Source organism: Perna viridis, chromosome 6, assembly GCF_037379345.1.
Source record: "Perna viridis isolate PV_CMFRI_1.1 ecotype Kerala chromosome 6, ASM3737934v1, whole genome shotgun sequence".
In the NCBI taxonomy this organism is placed as follows: domain Eukaryota; kingdom Metazoa; phylum Mollusca; class Bivalvia; order Mytilida; family Mytilidae; genus Perna; species Perna viridis.
In genome coordinates this window covers 4420722-4443567 of record NC_142450.1, presented here as the reverse complement: position 1 = coordinate 4443567, position 22846 = coordinate 4420722, and the positions used below count along the sequence as shown (strand labels likewise).

The window sequence follows — 22846 nt, the reverse complement described above, 5'->3', positions numbered from 1 at the left end:
TTGTAGTTTTTGATCAGTTACTAAAATAGGACATAGGTGTCAGACAGTGGTTTTTCGCATATATTTGCTAAATTCTGACGTATGGTAAAAATGTTCAACATGATGAGATCTATATGTGTTCAAATTTTCAATTTTATTTTTAAATTTGTTGGAGTTATTGCCCCTTTTCGACGTTTTTTTGCTGTTTTTAATGTTAATTCGTTCACTGACACTACTTGACCAATTGATGAAAAACTTTGTATGAATGTTCCTTGGGAATCCTGCATAGATTTGACGTTGGGATTTTGATCCATTAAAAAGATGACAACTGCTACTAAAAATAAAACATAGGGGTCAGACAGTAGTTTTTCGTATATACTAATGTATCTCCAAAACCATCAAGTTTAGCCAAACTCTTTCTTTTGTTGAAGTGATCCTTATTATAAGGCCTTCAACAGTCTTGAGGGATCTAAGTTTACAGGCGACTCCCTGAAGGGGAAAAATGTATTTATTTGAAAGAAACTTTCAATTGCTGAAATGATCCAACCAAAGTCTCCCAAAACTGTTGGACAACTCCTTGTAAAATTTATTGCCCTTTTTGAGACAGACATTAACCAGGTGAGCGATTCAGGCTCCAGGGAGCCTCTTGTTTCTGATTGCTTTCAGTATTCGTTTTGCTGTCGTCTATATCTGTTATCAGTTGCGTTGTAAAGATCGTTACAACTAGTGTCAAACACATAAACCCACTCAAGTAATGCCAACAAATCAACGAGAATTAATTCACTGTCAGACATTTATGTCCGTTAGCAGAACGATCAAACATGAAAAGTCTTGCGTATTGAGAATTGCACGAGGGAATGTCTTGTATAAATATAAATTAAGTATAAATAGAAGTATAAATTGAATATTATCAAAACTCCCAAATCAGACAGTACGACAGAGATTCCTCAGAAATGTACATGGTACCAAAAAAAAAAGCAAAACAAAACAAAAATAAAACTGGCCAATTTTTAAGAAATCAAATTCAGCGAACTTCAAAATGAAGTAAGTCTCCCACAGGAATACAATTGAGCTCTTAAATAGCTCTTTCTGAAAGAATGAAAAAAAATATATGACGACAAACCTGTATTATTGCAATAAAATAATTTTATTTCTAAGGTTTTACGGCTGTCACATCTACATTTTTTTCTGAAAAACTTCATTACACTTGAAAATCGATAAAGTTTCAATGATTTCTATTTTTGTCTATTTTCAACTATGTTACTGTTTTGTTTTTATTTTCATATAACTGATTAATGTTATACTCGTCCTTTTATCCTTTTCTTTGGATTGTTTGCTCAATTCATTATAGTGTTAGACGATCGTCCACAAACGATGACCAAAACTACAAAGTTAAATTTTACATTCCACATATTGGTGTGAAGTTAAGAGGGCTAGTGCTTCAATAATTAAGATAATTTCATTAACCTAATTTACTATCTGCCAACTGTCTTCTTTTAATTCACAATGTGAATTGTAAAGTTAATGTTTTAATTAAAGAAAGAAAGTCTGTTGTTAAATACCACCCTTAGTCATTTAGTATATATGCTATTCTATTTATTATTTTTTTTGTTTATTTATTTATTTTGTTTTTGTGTTGCTTTGTTTGAGAATACCTTATAGTGGTAATAATTGTACTTATCAATTGAATTAACATTTTCTACAGTGTACTTATAAAGGAGGCGACATCATATGTGCACATATTTCAGTTATTGAAGTACTGATTGTTCAGACAATATTTGAACGTCCGAATTTAGTCAAGCTCTAATATTATATATATATATATATATATATATATATATATATATATATATATATATATATATATATATATGCAATGTCTCAGAATGTGACGACTCTATTCGCTACACTGCTCCATCGGATCAAATTGATACAGGGAAGATAGGTAAACGTAGAGAAAGGTCTGAAAAATTCCCCACGGTGTTAGAACTGTCAAATTTGCGATGCAAATTTTTGGTCGTTCCCTCCGCTGAACTCGAACTCGTACCGCTGTGACATCTATGTGACATTTCTGTGACAAACGTGTCTAAGTTTACATTATCATCCCTGTATCAATTGGATCCGATAGAGCAATGTAGTGAATAGAGTCGTCACATTCTGAGACGTTTGTATAATATTGATTTGTTGTGACATGCATCATTAAAGCCTATCAAGCTTTAATTTGAAACAAAATGAAATTAATCCAAGTTACGTTGATGCTAACATGATATTGATGTACAATCCTAGTTACAAACGTTCCGGTGATTTGCAAGAGTTGTGTAAAAATACATTTAAATTGATACAGAGTCGTTCAAAAGTTTTTGGTTGAGACAAATTTTCGGACTATTAAAGGTTCGGTTAAGACAGGTTTTGTTGTAATTCCATCAAATTAAATGATAAAGGGGAATTTCTTCCCACATAGACTTTATTAGTGTTATAATTTATGTACTGATTGAAGGATTATGCCAATACGTAGGTGGCCTACAAACAAAAATAATAAACCGGATTAAGTTAAAAAAATATCCTCGAGGAATGTCAAACAACCCCATTTCATGACATGAATATAATATTGTTTTAACAATCTTAATTAAGTAGTACAAAAATTGTATAATCACACTAAATGGGATCAAATTTGAAAACATGAAACATTCTTTGAAATGTCTTTTACTTTTTTCTTTATATTTTTGCCAATCGACCTATTTCCAATCGACTCTCTTGTGTATTTTACTTTTTTATGATAAAAAAATCTGTCTTTGATTCGATATATTTATGAAAAAACTGTCAAGGGATTATATCTCTCTATACTCCAAGTCACCTCAGATTGTTTGCGTTTTTTTTTTTTTTTTTTTTTTAATTACTCGACGATTCTTTTCAAAAATTTGCAACTTAATCTATGTCGTTCTGTACAACGATTTCCTTACAACTATTTTTCGTTCTTACCTTCGTGATCGAATTATGTCATTTTATATTTTTTAAACGGCGATTTCACTGTGTATGTGCCATTTTGTTATGCGTATCCTTAGAGAATTTCAAAACAGTCACTGGTTTCCTACCAATTGAGTACTACACACGTTACGACTGACTTCGGTTACCAGTTGTGATATTTCACTCGGAATTTTGGATGTTTTTGTCAAACATACAAGGTAAATATAGAGAAATAGCAAACGACAATATTCTGAACATAAACAAAGCTAAAAAAAAAAGTTAACCATGCCAAATTATAGACTATGAAACGTTGTAAAGATCATTGAGGTATACAAAAAAATGATTCAAAGATTTCCTTTTGCTCTCTGTACATATACCATAAATTTTGTGGTTTCTTCAGGTGTTTCAAAAACCCAAACTTTTGACAAGTACAGTTCATTACATCAACAAATCATAGTATTCATACTTATAAGCATGCAAGTGAACACACATCATCAAAAACTTAGCTTATCAGCATGTCCATATATATCTTTTTTATGTTTTACACCTAAATGGTTATACCCCTCCCCCAAATAAATTTTAAGTAGACATCAATTTTATCAACATGGTGTTACCTGACGCAACTATGTTTTCCTATATTTTTTCAATTTATACAATTACAAATATATACACCTAAATGCTCAAAGATGACAAGAGTCAATCATGTGTCATGGAAAAATGTGTTCAAGGTCAAGTTAAGATGATGTTCAATTCTCGTTTGTCCTCACAAGCCAAACTGGAGCCCTATTTTTTATATTTAAAAAATGATTTTCCAATATTCAAAAAATAATTTTTAATATTCAAAAAAACAATTTCTTCATATAAAAAGTTCTACTATCGTATTTAATAATAAAAAAAAAGAGTTTTTCAAAATTCAACTTTTTATATAAGAAATTCATTTTCCAAAATTACAAATTAAAATTTCTTTATCTGTCTGATGCTTATAAACATTTTTGATATTAAAAAATCAGATAATTTTTAATATATGAAATTAATTTTTGCAAATGAATATTAGAAAATGTATTTCTTATATTTAGCAAATCATTTATGATGCTAAGTGTCATATGGCAATATTTGGACCGATCAGTCGCCCCAAAAAATTATTAAGACCGAAGTGTAACTGAGGTCTATTGAATTTGTGGGGGCGAGCAATAGGTCCATATATTGAAAATATTGGCTCGAAGTAGCATGAACTATTTGCTATATTATACTTTTATATATATATATAGTTTACTCTGGATCATTCGTGTGAAGAAAAGAGAAACATATACAACTTCTTATATTATGACTTCATCATCTTAATTTGAAAGCGAGGCGGTCCATATAATTTCTTACCGGTCGCAGTTTTGTCTAAGAGTCTTAGTAAACAACTAAAAACCGTAAAAGTATAATATTAGAAATAGATTTTCAATATCAAAAATTTGCTTTCTAATATTAAAAATTCCACAAGATTCTAATATTAGAAAAGAAATTAATTTTCTGATATTAACAATTCTATTTTTAATATTAACACATCAATTTCTAATATTAAAATCATTTTTTTTAATATTAAAAAATATGGCATTTTGTGCACTTTGGTTCGCCAGACCTCCAACACACCTAGTGAATGTATTTTATTTTCGTTTTTTAATTTTTTAGCTAAAATCAGTGTACTCTGAAGTCATTTTGCAATAAATCAAAATGTCCATTAAACAGACTTATTGTAAATTTAATAATTAAATGATTCCCCTCTTAACTGCACATGCTGCTGATGAGAGTTTCTTTTTGAATGTTAAGGAAAATGTCCATTAACAGTCTTCACAACTAATTTTCCAGTTCACAGGCCCAAAATCTTTTTCAGAGTTTTTATATAGTGACAGTTGGCCTGTAGTAGTTAATTTTACAGCCCCACCTCCATTATGACACAAGCCTTTGGGCTTCGGACTACTGCTTAACTGTGAAGGCTGCATTAAAATTCTGAATATTATAAAAATGGCCAATACTTAAGTCCATAAGATCTCAAGTCTAAAAATTAGGTCATAACAAGTAAAAACCCAACATATTATAGCATGAGTTTAAGAAATATTTTAATGATACTCATGTACATTTCTACATTTTTATGTAGTTTGTGATACCACTACTTCTGTATTGCAACTTAATAACAACCATATTGAAATTAATACATGTAACTTGAAGTGTTAAAATAAAATGATTGAAAGTGTCAAGCTTGATATGACTGCAAAAGTCAAAGCCTGAATATTTGGGAAAGAATAGATACACCTTTCTGTGGTACAAATTTCAGAGGTCCATTCCCTTTTACATGTACTTAGATATCATGTATCAGTCTTTTCTTGTCCCACTCAGGTCACAACCCAAAACCTTTATTTGGTATGGCACCATATACCATATTTATGTCCGGACATAATGAACATGTTATAGTTATGTGATATTGTGATAAAATACTGTATTATAACTAAGATTATTTTGAAAAAAAAATACAATTATTCCAAATTTCAGCAAATAAAATGTTAATAATAAACAAATAATAATAAAAATATGATTTTTTAACTCCAGCTGCTGCTTAAAAGAAAATATTTTTGTGTGCAAGCAGAAAAAAAAACATAAAATCCCATCCCTCCCCATATTTCCAGAAGAAAATGGTCTGTGCTTAATTTGATCTTAAATATTTTAATACTTTTTTCTTATCTAATTAGGAATCAGCGAGTATACTTTAAAGGGGTACTTAAAGGACAGAGATCCAGTACAAGATGTGGTGGAGGCAGTCCACAAGGCAAATGTGAAGAAACCTGGTATTAGGTCCCAGAAGCTGGATTATTTCGACAAGGGTGTGGTGAGAAATACCATTTATGAAATGCACAGGAAGAAAGCAGCTGTGACCATGCCAAAACTACACAAAGCCCTGATGAACAAAGATATTGCTGTTTCATTTTCAACAGTGGCAAGAACAGTGAAATCATTTGGGTTTCGGTAATTAACATCCTAAATTATAAAATCTACAAAAAATGTAGGGCATGCTTGTACATGTATAAATGAAAGTGAAGAGGTAATATTTATCAAATCAAATTATTGAGTATTACACATGATGTGAAAATGTCTCATTGACAACATACAATATGTTTCCTGTAAAAAACAGATGGCATGCTATTTAGGACACAAAAAAGACAAAACCATTCTTAGTTTAGGGAAACACAGAAAAAAGCAGATCTTCAGTGGTCTGTACATAATTACTATGTGCACACATTCATATAAAACTGCACCAACATTAAGTTACATCCTTACCTTCTCAATAGCATACAATATAATTGTTTAAGCATATCAAAATGCAGCTTCACAGTTAACTATCAGATTAATTTCCTAAAAAAATCTTCACTTTCTGTAAGAACATGACATAAACACAGAACCTGGCAAATCTGTTCTGACAAAATTTGACAGTGAAATGTCCAGCCTAAAGTTTCAAGACTTATACATTGTAGGGTACTGATGTCTTGCATTTAAATACGTGTACATGTAAAAAAAAACTTAATACAAAGTATATGACAAAAATCTTTTTTGTATTCCGGTAAACTATACTAGAACAATATTCGTAGATTCCATTTTTCATAATATCATATTTTAATATATCTTCCTTTTTTTATATTTTAGGTTCTCCAAGAACGCATCAGACCGAAGATTTGTCTCTAAACGTGCAGATATTGTACAGGCATCCATATCTTCGCAAGATACGTAAGTTTAGACAACAAGATTGCCTATTGTATACTTAGATGAGACGGTTGAACACCAATCATGTGGTCAAGGGTAATGACTGGATAATCCCAGTACATCCATGTCAGTTTTTTAGCCACACTGTAAAGGTAGCCATCGTGATGTACCTTCGGGAAAGTGTACGAGATTGATAATCTTAGATGTTGGTTCAGCTCAAGTTGGCCTCATTCCTGGATGTGGTCTTATATTTGAGTCTGATTATAATGACGAGATGAACAAGGAGAACTTTACAGAATGGTTCAGACAACCTCCTCCCTAGATTGCCTCCTCAGTCTGTGGTTGTAATGGATAATGCTCCTTATCACAGTCACTTGGATCCTGAGTCTAGAGTTCCTAACACGCAAACCGCAAACAATCTGAGGTGACTGAGTTTAGATATCTAGATAAAATATTTTCTTTTTATTCCAGTTGTAATTACAATCAAGGCCTTGTACTTAAATGAATTTATAATATTCCGAGTCACTTTTAATTATTCTCCTGGCATACAGACGTCTAATCCCTTTTTATAGAATACCATGTATCATTTTTAAAACGTTCCTAAACCAAACTAGTTACTTCTGGGTTTTTTTAGCGACTAAATCGTCAAAAACATTTATCAATTTGAAAAATCAAAACAAATCAAACAATAGTTAATGACATTTGATATTACATAATATTACAATCATAAAACCTGTTCAAGTTTTACAATTGTTGATCTATTTCTATCACAACACGAAATATTATGAATCGGATGACAATCTTGACGATTGTTTGGCGTTTGTCTTTGGCAATTTTTTTGCTTGGTTTCAACGTTTGAAATGAAATAAATCTTAACAAAATTATAGCAAGGTGCACACTCATCAATGTTCGATCTCTAGCCTTCTCTGAAGCATACTAAAATGTTGAATTAATTCTTAGTTACATGTACCAGTTCGCTAGTCCATTTGGTCAATTTTGTATTAATGTAAAATTCCTTTTTGATAACAATTGACTGAGAATGCTACATTTTTTCATAAACAAAGAAATAAAATAAATATATATAAGTCCTCTGCCCTCACTTTCAATGAAGGAATATAGCCTATTCACTCAAAGTTGCGTTCATGTATAACTGATTCCATTTTCAAAAAGGAATATATTTTCTTTTCCCTTTTACTAATTGTTATCAGCGAACTACATATAACTGCATTAAAATGCAGTTAAATAGTGTTTTGTAATACATTATGTGATTTCGGTAACAGAGTAGCGACGTAATCTATTATTTTGGTCAATCACAGGACTAATTTGGTCTAAAAAACAAATAAAATATTAACATAATTGATCATTTTAATTTTATTTTTACTGTTAAATGTACATCTCTATTGTATATGACTTAAAATATGATTACAATGAAATCGAGTGATATAAATTGGTCTTTAGACCAGAAACGAAGTATTCAGACTGTTAATGTGTGTATTCATCTGATACAATTGTTGGCCTTTAGACCAGATTTCTTCAAGCAGTAAAATCATTGAGCGAGACACTTGGTTTTTAGTGTAGGTAAAGGAACCTGAATAACAGACTTGGTCTAAAGACAAAAAAACCCATGTACAACGAATACTATTATTTCTATAATTTGGTCTAAAGACGAGAACTTTCATACATGTATTATAAGAAAATTGATACAAATATATCATACACTGTATGTTGCTAATGAATTTGGTCTATAGACCAGAAATCTTATGGTATTACTCCTATATATGTCTAGCCTTGGTGGCATCTTGCATTCAGCAAAATGGGCAAAACTTTTTAAGACATATAATCCAGTATTTGAAAGTTCTACTTTTTCAGGAATTGAAAATTCTGCATTAGCGTGATACTAATGGCATGCAATCATAATTTTCCATATATATAGCAAAATGTCTGTAGGCTTGTCCTTACTACTAGTTGAGTAAATTTTGTAAGATATAAGTACATAACAAGGACTCAAGCAAAAGATAAAATAGATAAAATGTCATGTCTTTGGTACAATATTTTAAGGTTGGAATATAATAACATATGACGAATAAATCTGTCGATTTCTGTTTTTCCTTCTAATTTTCTTTGCTATTGTCTTGTCTGAAAAAAAGAAAAAGACTTTTACCTTATACATTCAGTCGACGATGAAAATTACTTAAATCAAATTTTGAAATTTTCTTCTTTACTTTAATGACATTAAGCTGTATCTGAACTATACAAAAATAAAACATTGGTGCGGAGAGTTTTGTATCAGCCATATTACATCTAATCCGTTCTGACTGTGAGCCAAAACTCCTGTTACATGTGTTGCAAGAAGGTCCAGAGCTTTGACAACGTCCAACAGAAAAATGGTATGTCCTTGAAGTCTGTGAACTCCCCAGACATGCTTGGTCCCTAACATATTAATTGCCACTGTCAAATTTCGTAAAGAAAAAGGCTTGATGGAGAAAAACAAAAACGTTACCATTTACATTGAGAGAGCAAACGAAAACAGAACCTATGAGTTCTTTTTTTACAATTTCAAATTGATGTGGTTAAACTTGTCTGCATGAAATTATTATTTTTACCTAGACTTCGTGTCAGGATATGAATCGAATCTCATGAAATTAGATTTATCACACTACTAGATGGTGGGGCTTTAAAATGCATCCTGCTAGATTTTAAAATTAATGTTTTTATTTATAATCCCTTGAGATCTAGAATGGCACGTGTTTTATTTAGTTTTTTACATGTATCTGCATATAATAAATTGAAATTACATTTGCCATTCGTCCAATAAAATGGGGAATGTTAGTTTTACTTAAAATAAAATAAAGAAAACAGTTTAAGATAGTAATTAAAAACCTGTCCACTTAAGAGACATGGGATAAATAAAACTATAATTAAAAAGAGAATTTGTATTTTTTTATATATAAGAAATACCCATTACAAAAATGTAATGATGTCAATCAGCGTGCCCGAAGCTAAAACGGAGGAAAGTAGATGCAGTAGTACACAGTAGGCGACGGTGGCACCCTCGGTAACCGAGAACGTTTTTTTCTTGTATTTAGATAGAAATGAACTGTCTATTACATGAAATAGCAAACACCCAGTAATAAAACTAAGAAACCAGTTTAAGAAGAGATAAGAAATTGACTCTGCTTTAACAGCTTTTTGAAAGTATCATTTAAAAGTCTAAAGAAAATAGCCATGTGTTCTCTTATGACTAATACATGCACTATGCAGTAAACCATCTATAAAAAAAAAACTTGCACTGATCCATCCCATTAATTATCAAGCTCATATAATGAGAAGGTAAGGGTTTTTGGTAGCATTCTTTTTGGAAAACAAGAAGCAGAAGTTCAAAAAGCACTACATTTATAAAAAAAAATGTTTAAGTCGATATACATGTACTTGTAGAAGATGATAACTTATGGCTATTAAGTACTGCCAGCAAAAGTATCATTTTACTATTCTATGTATCAAATGTTTATAGAATATTAGAACACGCATGCATATACAAATGTCGTTAGGTATTCTTTTCAACATATAGACATTGTAATTCCTGCTTAGACGTTTTTCTTCCGTGGTTTCAAGAACCAATTTTTATTTGTACAAAAATGACTTCGGCTTTATAGAATACTTGTTTGACTTTTAGATTTGGAAAGTACTTTCTCCACATCTAATAAAATGCTAATGGCATAAAAACAGTTCTGATCGCTGATTCATATCTTCTTTTCACCTCAAGTATATTGTACATTGTCTTGTCCGGTATAGCAGCAAAAAGGTTGAACAGGCTGGGAGACCGTCTGCATAGTAAGCTGAGTAATCCTCTAGCCAATTAATTACCTGGTGTAGTTTTGGACTTGTACAGTAATCTCTTTCTTTTACAGAAAAAAAAAACATGTGCCATCTAAGAATTTCTTTCTAATAGCATAGTAGAAGTTTTTATTAATCCATCTGTCCAACCCATCAGACGTGTCATTGGTAAGGTTTCCAGCTGTCGGATCGATTTCCGAAATAGGAGTAGCGTAATATAAAGCAGTACCTATACCGGTATCCAAGTTCTGGACACTGGAATCGTGATTTGGCGTGATTTAAATCCGAAAATTTTCAGTAAAGACTTAGCACAAACAATAATTCCATTTTGTATGCAGAAATATGGTGAATAATAAATACTTCATACATTCGTACCTGTTCCCGAGAACTTCTTAAGAAGCAACTGCTTACGATAGTTAACAGTTTCAGTCTCATTTTTTTATGAGCGAAATTGAAAATTTTCTACTCCATGTCACCTCGTGTGACAAGAAAGTAGGCGACTTCTTCCAGGATCTGCAAATACAAATTAAACATACATCATGTATATTTCTATTTGTCTATAGGCTATAATTGACTTCTTTAATTAAACTTATTTATCAAGAATAACAACATATTTTGAAAAGTTACTAAATTTAATTGTAAAAGTTACCAAAAAAATCTTATTATAATACTAAAACAGATGTGGTACTAGGCATTGGTACTAGGTATTGGTACTAGGTTTTGGCACTAGGTTTTGGTACTAAGTATTGGTACTAGGTATTGGTACTAAGTATTGGTACTAGGTATTGGTACTAGGTATTGGTACTAGGTTTTGGTACTAGGGATTGGTACTAGGGATTGGTACTAGGTATTGGTACTAGGTTTTGGTACTAGGTATTGGTACTAGGTTTTGGTACTAAGTATTGGTACTAGGTATTGGTACTAGGTATTGGTACTAGGTTTTGGTACTAGGTATTGGTACTAGGTTTTGGTACCAGGTATTGGTACTAGGTTTTGGTACCAGGTATTGGTACTAGGTATTGGTACTAGGTTTTGGTACCAGGTATTGGTACTAGGTATTGGTACTAGGTTTTGGTACTAAGTATTGGTACTAGGTTTTGGTACTAGGTATTGGTACTAGTATTTGGCACTAGGTTTTGGTACCAGGTATTGGTACTAGGTTTTGGTACCAGGTATTGGTACCAGGTATTGGTACTAGGTTTTGGTACTAGGTATTGGTACTAGGTTTTGGTACTAGGTTTTGGTACTAGGTATTGGTACAAGGTTTTGGCACTAGGTATTGGTACTAGGTTTTGGTACTAGGTATTGGTACTAGGTTTTGGTACTAGGTAATGGTACTAGGTTTTGGCACTAGGTTTTGGTACTAGGTTTTTTCGAATACATGTTGTATTATATAATTTACGCATATTTACATTCACAAAAATCTCCTGTGTCGGTCACTTGGTTATGATTTAGTTGTCTGACTGATACAAATATTTGACTGGGTAAATATACATGTATGTGTTTTTTAGGTACCAGACTCAAAAAGAGAAATATACACAATTGATACTTTTGAAGAAGAGGGAAACCGAACCAAGCAGAAATGAAAAAGTATCTAAATTAACTTATTTAGTAAAACTAGAAGAAAATGCAGACTCCGTTTAAAGTTCTGTATAATTTCGGACGTTTCTTAAGATCATTTAACTGTATTTGTTTTATACCCATTAGCACACACTGCTTTCTGTTATAAAATCAACTTAATGTTATGTTTCTTTTACCCATTTTATAGTAATCTTTGTCTACCAGACCGGTCATAGCGATCAAGTTTTTTGTTGCCAGTTAAAAGAATGCTCCATCAGATTAGCCAAGTAATTGGAATTAATCCAGAATAATCAGTAAGATAATGATGTTTATACAATTGTCACAGTTGGGGTGTTTGCATTTGATGTTGCGACGTTAACAAATGCCCTAATAGCAAACAGACGGTCAGAGTATTTCCTGGCTATTTGTATTTAGGATTATTTAATTGAAATTACATGAAACATTTTGTCAAGTTGTCAGACTTGAAAGAGAAAAACATGTCCATATATCAAATCATTCTTAATTCACACCTGAATGATTTTACATGCATAGGGGAGGGATGCTACCTTACTAATACCGGTACATGTACATGTACATACACTCAGATTATTAATCCCGAATACTAAAAGACCCGAATATCCACATCTCCCCGTTTCGGCTTATATAAAAAGACACCTCCTGGAAATATACATAACGATTACATTTATTTCATGTTTAAAATAAAATGTATATTTTACTTACGTGCAATAGATTAAAGGATACATGTAGGTTTAATGGTACTACATTTGTATATGGAAACGTAGCACGGAACTTCTTGGTAAACACTGTCCAACCCATCAGACGTGTCATTGGTAAGGTTTCCAGCTATCGGATCGATTTCCGAAATAGGAGTAGCGTAATATAAAGCAGTAACTGTACCGGTATCCAAGTTCTGGACACTGGGATCGTGATTTGGCGACCATGCAGTATATACAAATTTCATGGTATCCTGACTTCCATCCACAAATTTGCAAGAAGTGCCTTTTTAAGTTCCATAAAAATGCTATTTGAATTAACAAATAATGCATCTTCGAAAGAGCCACTCTCTAATAACAGATTGAGTAGGCACACAGCTTTGATTCTTTTTGAACCTTGCACTTTCATTCTAGCATGTGAATTTTTTTTTAAGTTCTTTTCATAGGGGTGCTTGTCCTTTATACTTTTCGCTAACCTGTCTCATCCCTATTAGTTTTTTTTTAGAACTATAATCGAATGAATTACCAAGATTAAAAAATGGCGATAATTGGTCATAGTCTCGATCATCTGGAGGTAAAATTTTCCTGATACCATAGCTACAGTCGATGTACAATTCTTGAAAGTCTGAGGACTCTCCGAGGTTATCTAAAACTAATTCCATGGAATCACCTTTATTACATGCATTGTATCGTTATTAATCCCCGACATTTGTTCAACCACATTATTTAAAATACCCAGGTTTAGCATGTCAGAAAAGTTCAGATGTACACTTTTTATTTCACTATTATCAAGAAAAACATTCTTGTCATTCAAAATCGAATAGCGTAGTATACTGAGTTCAGAAAGATTTCAGAAAAGTCTCTAGCGCTGGAAAAGAAATAAATTTATGACCTGTAAATGTTTACGGTGTTTACACGACTTCTTTATAAGATGGTCGATCTCAGATAAAGCAGGTGAGTTTAGATAAATATTTGAATTGCAATTATCATATCGCAACTGAAGTGCAATAGTCATTTTTAAGCGCAAATGCTCTATCATAATGTCAAGTACAGTGTACTGCATTCTGACACTTGTTTCCACAATACATTCTTCATATGGAAAACAATTATGTATTTTTAATCAGGTTTTGTTTTAAGACGATAAATTACCACAAGCAAATATGAAAGATGTTATTATGATGATATAATAAGCCCGTGTATGAAATCCGCAAATTGGTATTCATTCAATATGAAATTTAGATTGAAAGCCGTTGAAAGTCTGGAATCTATATTGACAGTCTATTTATATCTAAGTAATGAAATAAAATGACTCATTTATACATCTTAAGAACAATAGAATCAAGTAAATGTCTTTTAATGATAGGAATACCTTGAGCATCACTTATCGCAACGAGATTATTATTATTACATAATATGTCCAATGTGGGCGTGGCCTCTCTGTATGTGGCGTACGGATGGGTTATAACCATGCACATTAAATTTAGATACAGGCAAACTCTTTACATGTGGACATTGTCAATGTTGTTTATTCGTAAGTAGCAACTATCAATGGTCGAATTTGTTGCTCCCGTAAACTGGGAAATTGTTTTAAACGATGGCGATCTGTAAGTCGAAGAAAATGGTCTTATATCGGAGAAGATGAAAAAGTTTGAGATACTAAAGAATTCAGGTTTATTAAGGTATGCATATCTATCATTATTCATATAACCATTCAATGGTATTAAAATAAACAGAAGAATGTGGGAATTTTGCATGTACATGTAAAGACATAGTACACCCACTGTTTATTACTTACATATTGTCCTTAGATTAAGAAAAATATTGCATCTCATCTCCAGCCTACAACCGAAATCATATCAAGAGAGACAAAACTTCATTTAATTACAGTTTTATGCAGTTTTATGTGGTTCATTGCTAACAACTACCAAAAGGGAAAAGAAATCCCATTTGAAAATGGAATCAGTTGTATACAAATGATCTTATCCTGATTGGACATAACCTTAAATATTGAATATAAGATAATGATCTATCATTTGAATTTTTGCTGGCCTTCAAGATAGAAATATTTCTCATCATCTATTGAACTACAAGTACTGTCTAATATTTTGCCCTATGTCTCTTCTTTTCTATCATTAACTTATGGTCACTAAATCGCATCTCTGTTATCAAAATTTTATTTTCTTTTTTTCTTTACATATAGAAGACAATTTTATTGTTTGTTATAAAATAATTTACTTTATTCATGCATGGAGTCAAATTCACATTTATCAAATTTTCAAAATACTTATTCGTCACCCTTTTTATCAATTTTTATTTATACCTTGATTATTTTGCGTTTTTTTATGTTCGTCCTTCATCATCAATTTTCATTCTTTTTCAATGTGTTCATTTACGGTCAGCCAACTATTATTTAGATATACTTTGGGTAATACAAAGGTAATGGCTGTATTAAAAGAAAATGAGCGAAAATTATTTATCCTTCATCATGTTTATGTAGTAATATATGGCATAACTTATCACGAATGTTATTAAATCAATAATTGTTATGGAAAATCTTAATAGTGTTTACTCACGAATGTTTAGGTCTTTTCGATATATTTTGTCAATTGTTAAAGATTTGATTGAGTTAAATTTGTTCGTTAGTTTTCAATCGCTGTTAAGTTGACAATTTAAGTGGTATCTGAGATGACAAAACAATAAGAATTTCTTCCGAGAAAAAAATCATGTTTAATAACACTGAATGTTCTAGAATCTGATAATCTTGTTAATTTGCGATATATCTAGGCAACACTCGAAATAATGCAGAAATTTACAAGATTTGTATATCTATTATAATATACTTGAATAACTATATAATACTTAATACGGAATTACCAATTTGAGTATCTCTTTTCCTAACCACTAAAAACCAAACCAAAAAAAAAGCAAAAAAAAACAAAAACAAAAAAATAAAAACAAAACAGAACAAAATAAGCAACAAAAACAATTACCATAGTACATATTAACACGAATTAGACAACATACTGTTCATTTTTAATAAATCGACATAAATATATCATAAAAGTTATTGCACTATAAGGGAAGATCTACATTATCACTTATCTGGTAACTGTGTTTTATCGTGCGACTGTAATGTATAGAAACAAGTTAACTAGATAAGATAAACATCAGTTTCATCAGCCGTAAGAGTATCTTGTTTATTTGTTTCCTCAGCACGAAAACAGACGATCTACTTGTCTTTTCAAGAATGGGACAATTTTACTCGTTGATTTGGAAAAGAAAAGTATTGATAATTGATTTATATTTTTTCAATAATTATTAACAAAATGTGTCCGAAAGTATAAAGCGACATTGAACGAAGACAATCTAAGATATTATGTCAATTGATATATTTATTGAGCTGAATATTTCTTCTTATTTTTTAATGAATAATAATAAAAAAAACAAACTTTATAATTATTTTTGAAGACTTGCTAAATATACGTATTGGTATGACAGTTAGTGTCAAACTGAACTGTACATAAAGCACAAAAAAGAAGATATTTTGGGATACTAAAAACATTAAGTTAAGTAAACAGTTTCTAGAAAGAAGAGAGATATGGATACCAAAAAGGAGAGAAAAATGTTTGTCTGCCCACGAAGAATTAAAGGCAATAATGAATAATTAAAGAACAAAACCGTTTGATGACACATTCTGGTGGGTGTTTATTGACAACATACCATATATTGGGTAAGAGTCTATAAAACCATGGTTGTTCATTGAACACAACAGTTATCATTAAAATTAAAACCTTTGTCAGGTTGCATTTTACTTTTCCAGACGTTGTTTAGAGCGAACTGAAAACAGGTGATAAGATGTAAGTAAAAAGATATGTCAATAATAGTATATCAAATAAGTTAAGTATTGACAAACTTAGATAAAATGATAAATTTATAATTTTTGCTGAGTAATTGTTAATATGCATACCAATATTACACGGTATGTGTAACGTTATCCTATAGTCAATTACTTTTAACCAGCGATAAAGGTATTCGGATATTACAAGATTACTTTTTATATCTTGAACTCTTAATTTTTAGTAAAAGAATAACATTTTATCTATATTTTAGTACTGATTGTACAATTAAGTAGTCTAATCTTAGAAAATATAGCCACGGACTCTCTGAATGTTAGTTTATGCGTGAAGCCATGCTGGTTAAGATATTATTTGTTCTTCCATGCAAAAATTTGTTCGATTGTCAGGCGGGTAACTTATCAAAACTTTAAATCTCATAATTTAGTTGAATGTACAAGTCCATATTAAATTAAGACATTGCCTTTTGCTATAATTTATTTGACAATAGTCATAGTCCTTTCTTTGTTCAGATCTGTACTTTTGAGAAAACTACACTTTAATCTCCAACTTATATCAACCAAATCATACCAAATCCAGAACAATAACTCTTATAAGTGCTTATTTCGCGTACAATCTACAGAAAAATTATCTCAAAAGTACAATCACAAAAATGAAAAACGCTAAAACTGATTATGCGGTCTATGACGTTTTCTGAACAAGAAATAAAACTGCACGCGGTGGGTTTTTATTTGCTGTTTTTCTGTTTGATTTTTTCTTTGTATTTGGTCATTTTGACAATATTTATACCATTATGTAATAAAGAAAGTTGATAAAACTATTGGGTCGTCTGTCTATAAAAATACTAAATGCCCATATCCTAATATATACTCGTACAGAAACATCTACCGATACTTGTATCTTTTAAATAAATTCCTTTTTAGATACTGGTTGGCTATCCATTGTTTATTGATGGAGTACAAAAAAGAGACTTTTTTCGTATTATACAGCATTATAGTATGCATTATTTATTTCATTGTATCGTATGATATTCACAAACGCTTTATAAAAGATTTCAAATATTTCAAGACTGAAAGGCGGTGTGCAAATGTCGTAGGATGTAGCATAGGGAGTTATTATATGAATGTTACGAATATTAAAAGACATCCACCATACCAACAAATCGTCGTAGAATGGGAGCGAGAACATGAACATGAAGCTGAATCGCTCATCACACTTCAGTCAGATCACAAAGGGATTAGGTTTGAAGCTGGTGGCATCATTAAAGCAGATCTATCTTTAACAGTTTCTATCAACAAGAATCTGACAAATGTTTTGCTATGTTTTCACTTGCTGAATAGCACACACATTCGCAAAGATCTAGAATGTCAGCAATTCAAGTTTGTTGAATGTCAAATTGGAATTGTTGATACAATGGCGATTAATCGTGTATTTGATATAACTTCCGGAGATACTTTGAAGGTCAGTGTTACCGGGACTATGATGATAAGACAGATTCAAGAGTTGAATAGACTGTTGGTGCATTATATGTATCAATGACATTTTGGTTTGTTAAGATATATTCCTGAAGGCAATTTAAGTGTAAGTGTTTGCAAGAATCAGGCAAAATGGGAAATGTCAGAAACATGGATTTCAAAGCCTTACCAATTTGACAACATTATTTCACTCAAGGATGCTTTTGCTATTTGAAAAGACTATTATATAATCTCTGCATCACTGAATTTCCTAAGAATCTTGCAATGGAATGATACAAAAATAATATTTACAGACGTAATTGTATCTGCTTGAAATGTTCGTACAATTCATTAAAATAACCCCAGAAGTATTAATGGTGATAAACAGAACCAAATAAGTCCTTGGAAATAACATCAAGATCTTGATTTATTCTCCTGCGTAAAAATTGATCCCATAATTGGTAATGATCTCTCCCTTTATGATGGCGAAAGTTCATATAGCAGTTAGTCTTGAACGATATAAACTGGGGAAATTCAAAATTATATAAAATTACACTCCGATATTTTGCACACCTGCCCAATTTCCTAACGGATTACACATTTCAAGTTGATCAAAGTATATACACATCCTTCATGCATTATTACATTTGGATAATAATGGATATGTCCTAAAATTACATACATCAATGAAATCAATTAAATATCCGTTTGATGTGTTATTCGAATTTATAAACACTTGATCATTTTGAATATTTTTTTCCAAACTTTCTACCAAAGGTATGAAGGAAAAACCCACTTGTGCAACATCCAACACTATCTGTCTATATCTTACTTTGAACTTAGGTTAAATTTCAAGATAAACAAATTCTGCATCCCAGCAAAAATATAACATGTACATGTAGAATACTAAAGTAACACTATGCAACATATTTAAAATCAAACATGATAAGGTACAGAATAACAGTTGAAGTCTATCAAAGGGCAGATCTGTAGTATTTAAGACTTCATTGACAAAGCTTTCTCCCTTATCAGATTGGCTTTGTGTTCAAAATGTCTTGAATTGTTTTTTGAATTTTACGTATCCTAAGGTTTACGGTAATGTGCAAATCAAGGGTTTCAATAAAACAATAACATCGGCACCGGCACCGTCACAGCTAAGGAAAACGATATTTTGAATATGCCAAGCTCATTTATTTAAGTTTTGACATCAATCTGTAAACAGTTAATCAAGTGGATTAAAGGATTAGGGATAAATGTTTTCTGCTTTGTAAATGTTTTGTTATCTTCTGCTAATTAAATGACAAAGGGCTTGAGGACAGCTGGGCACTCCCGTTATTGTGTATCATACGCTCTACCGCACACAAAGGTGAAGTAAATTACGCTGGCGTGTTTCGAAGGAATATTTAGGATTATTGATTTTATATACATATAAGTGCATTTGAATTCAGAATGATGTTTTATTTAAAATTGAAATGCATATTTGGAGAAAAAAGTTTTCGTGGGGACATATTTTAGTGGAAGTGATCTACCAACGAAATAAACAGTAGCGTTTTACTGTTTTTATTCTACAGAACACTATGGTCCATAATCACTGGTAGTAAACTGATTACGACAACTGCAGTTACCGACATCCCGACATGGCAGATGCAAAATAGGCAGGATTGATTTCTTCAATCTACTGTTTAGATCGTTTAATGAAGCATCATATTAGGTACATCAATCACTGGAACAAATTGGAAGTGAACGTCAGTCAAAAAGGTCCCTTTCTTGGTTGTATTTGACGATTGATTAATAGCTAAAGATGACGGTTACTAAGGTCGAGGATGCAGGTAACTTAACAACACACAGACAATAAGATGTCGGTAACTGGTTAATTTTCTAGATGTCGGTAACAGCGATTGTTTCTTTGGGTTAAAGGTTTTTTTTAAATCAAATTATTGTATAGATACATGTACATATATTCAAAATTATCAACTTTAACTTTTCGTTGATGATTAGAAAAATCCGTTATTCAAACACATCTGTATGCAACCCACGAAATATGCTCAAGGCATACCCTTTCAAGTAAAAATTGATAATTATTGTCTTTAGCAGAGTGGGTACTATTCTTGTTATCTTTTATATGAAAAAGGATATGTTAGGTTACGAGTACTTATTTGAGACTATTTTTTCATTCTGGTCTTCCTATTTATTTGTTCTATTTGTTGATGGTGAGAGGATGCTCCTTGAAACACGTATACAACACATTCTTTCAACATCGGTATTTTGCTTTTTTATAAAGTTAGGACAGCATATGTATTAGTATATTTATGTTTATTAAGTATTGACTAATTGCTCGAAATTATAGTAAACTATTTTCCATTTAAACATTTTTTATACAGTTTCTTTACCATTACACGGGAAAAAGTGACTAAACTAAAGATAAACAATGACCTACCTGATGAGAAAATCCAGCAATCCTGGAAATCCTTTGTAAAAGCAGTTGAAATGAACTTTATGTTTTGGTTTGTAGCGTTTTGAGCGTGTAATTCCGGTCCATAAAATTACGGATTTTACAATTAGCGAAACGAACGTATCAAATTAACCAACGGCTTTTACCAGCTTTAAGTTCATTTTGTCAAAAATATATTGTATTCCGTAAAATTAATGACCTAATTAAAAATTGCTGGTCAATCTGACACTGCCTTCATTTAAAATGTTTTCAGTTATTTAACAAATACTTAGGATTTTTACCGTTCGATTTCCGGTAGGTTAAACTTCTTTTCTGTAAATAAAAGACGTACAGTATTTTAAAACACACGTTGAGCTAATTAACATTTGGCTTTCAACATGTCAAATACTAGAGGTTAGGATGACACCAAGTCAGAAAATAGCTTGTCAGATAACCTCTACCATTGCTGAAGTATGGTGAGGTAGAAGAAGGAATGCATTTTCTGATGTACAAAATATGATAATGAGAGTCAACAACTGTTTGTACAGCACTGCAATCATGATAAAACTGTACTCATTAAGAACTCCAAATAAATTTTTTTGTTAATGACTTGTTAAGACAATACTATTTATACGATAATAGAAATCGTTCAATTAATTAAGAATAACGAAGCTAATATACTTATTGCAGTTTAAAGAACAATGGACAGCTTGCCCTAATAAACCATTTTTTCTGCATTGACACAAGGAGAAATTCTGCATCTCCTATCAGATACACAACATTATGTGATTTGTTTTGAATGATCTATGTGCATGTATGTTAATATTTACGTTTACATTAATTATATTTATGATCATCATTTTATCTATTTCTCTCTGTTGGCTTTTCTGCATTGGACAGGAGGCAAAATTGTATTTTTACTAAATTACCGGTACCTAGCAGGATCGCAAATATCATTGAGGCATGTAGGCATTTGCCTCCTATTTCAGACTGGCAAAAAAAAACAAAAATATAGAGCACATTAAAATGACTTGTAGATTACAGAAATACCGACTCAAACACAAACATGATATCCAATGACATGAATGACATAAGGTAATCGATACTTATGATATTAGTTATTATCGCTATTATCTTGCTATACGATAATTTTCAATATCACGCCAGTCTAGTGAGAAAGAAAATTATCGCTAGTTTCTATGTCCTCGTGTGACATACAAGCAACAGCGTAGGAATATTTGACCACCCAAATAACCGTCTGTTTGTTTACTGTGTATGAAATAATGCCTGATTTGTGGTAACATTTTCTAGTCCACAATGGAAAATGATATACTACAGTAAGTTCTCCGATTAGAATGAATAAATCCCAAAATTAATTCACAAATTTTAAACGCGACCCTAAATGGTTAACCGAATTTTTTTCAAATGACGTGTATCACAGCTGCACAACATACGTGACGTCAAGCAGCACGTCGCTGGAAAATAGTCCCGAAAGAAAACTTTGCAGCGCTAATTAAATTTACATATTTAGGTCAGGAGTTTCTCAAAGCCGCTTGACGAGATAAGCATGAGAAACTCCCTCTCGTTGAAAAAATATTAAATAATATAATATTATCGGGAGGTGATTTATAATGATTAGGGCTGCGTCACAAAAAGTGACGGACAACCTTTAGTGACCAGTCGTGTGCGGTCAGTATTTTTTTCTGCTTTTTGTTATAGGTTTTGATATCAGGCAAACAGAGGTGGATTCCGTCTCAATGATATCTAGTACGTTTATTTTGTAATCGAGTTTTCCGTGCATGGAATGTGTCATTTGCGTTTCTTTCCATCCACAGATCTAATTTACTCATATCAAAACAAGAGGCTCCCTCCCAGGAGCTTGAATCGCCCACCTGGTTGAATTTTGCCTTTCAAAGGCAATAAATTTAAAAAGAAGTTGTCCAACAATTTTGACTCAGAAAGTCGCTGGAAGGGCTTATCATATGGATCATTTCAACAATCAAAAGTTTATTTTAATCTATCGTTGTTTTCAAGATATTGACTGAAAACTGTTAAAAAAGTCACTTTTCCCCTTTCCTATTTTAAAACCATATTTGTAATTTACTACAAAAGTGTATGAATATTGTTTACATGTGTGAGTAATTTGCCTCCATGCTGTCATTTAGCAGACAAGGTCAAAATGTTGATTCTCAGTATTTTTTATTCAAGTAAATTTTGTAAAGAATTTCTACGGTCATTGAATAGTGATTTGGAAAACCTTCTTGTCCAAGCTTTGCAATGGTATGCAACTTTCAGGTG

The 22846-nt window shown here is 31.5% G+C and overlaps 1 long non-coding RNA gene and 1 pseudogene across 1 annotated transcript; both read left to right on the top strand.

Moving 5' to 3' along the window:
* Positions 1-3619: 3619 nt before the first annotated feature.
* Positions 3620-7307, top strand: LOC148613283 (uncharacterized; annotated as a pseudogene).
* A 6851-nt stretch (positions 7308-14158) lies between these two features.
* On the top strand, positions 14159-20931 carry LOC148613282 (uncharacterized). Its single transcript, XR_015923325.1, has 3 exons — positions 14159-14488; positions 16630-16666; positions 17587-20931. It is a non-coding gene; the product is annotated as an uncharacterized LOC148613282 (long non-coding RNA).
* The last annotated feature ends 1915 nt before the right edge of the window (positions 20932-22846 follow it).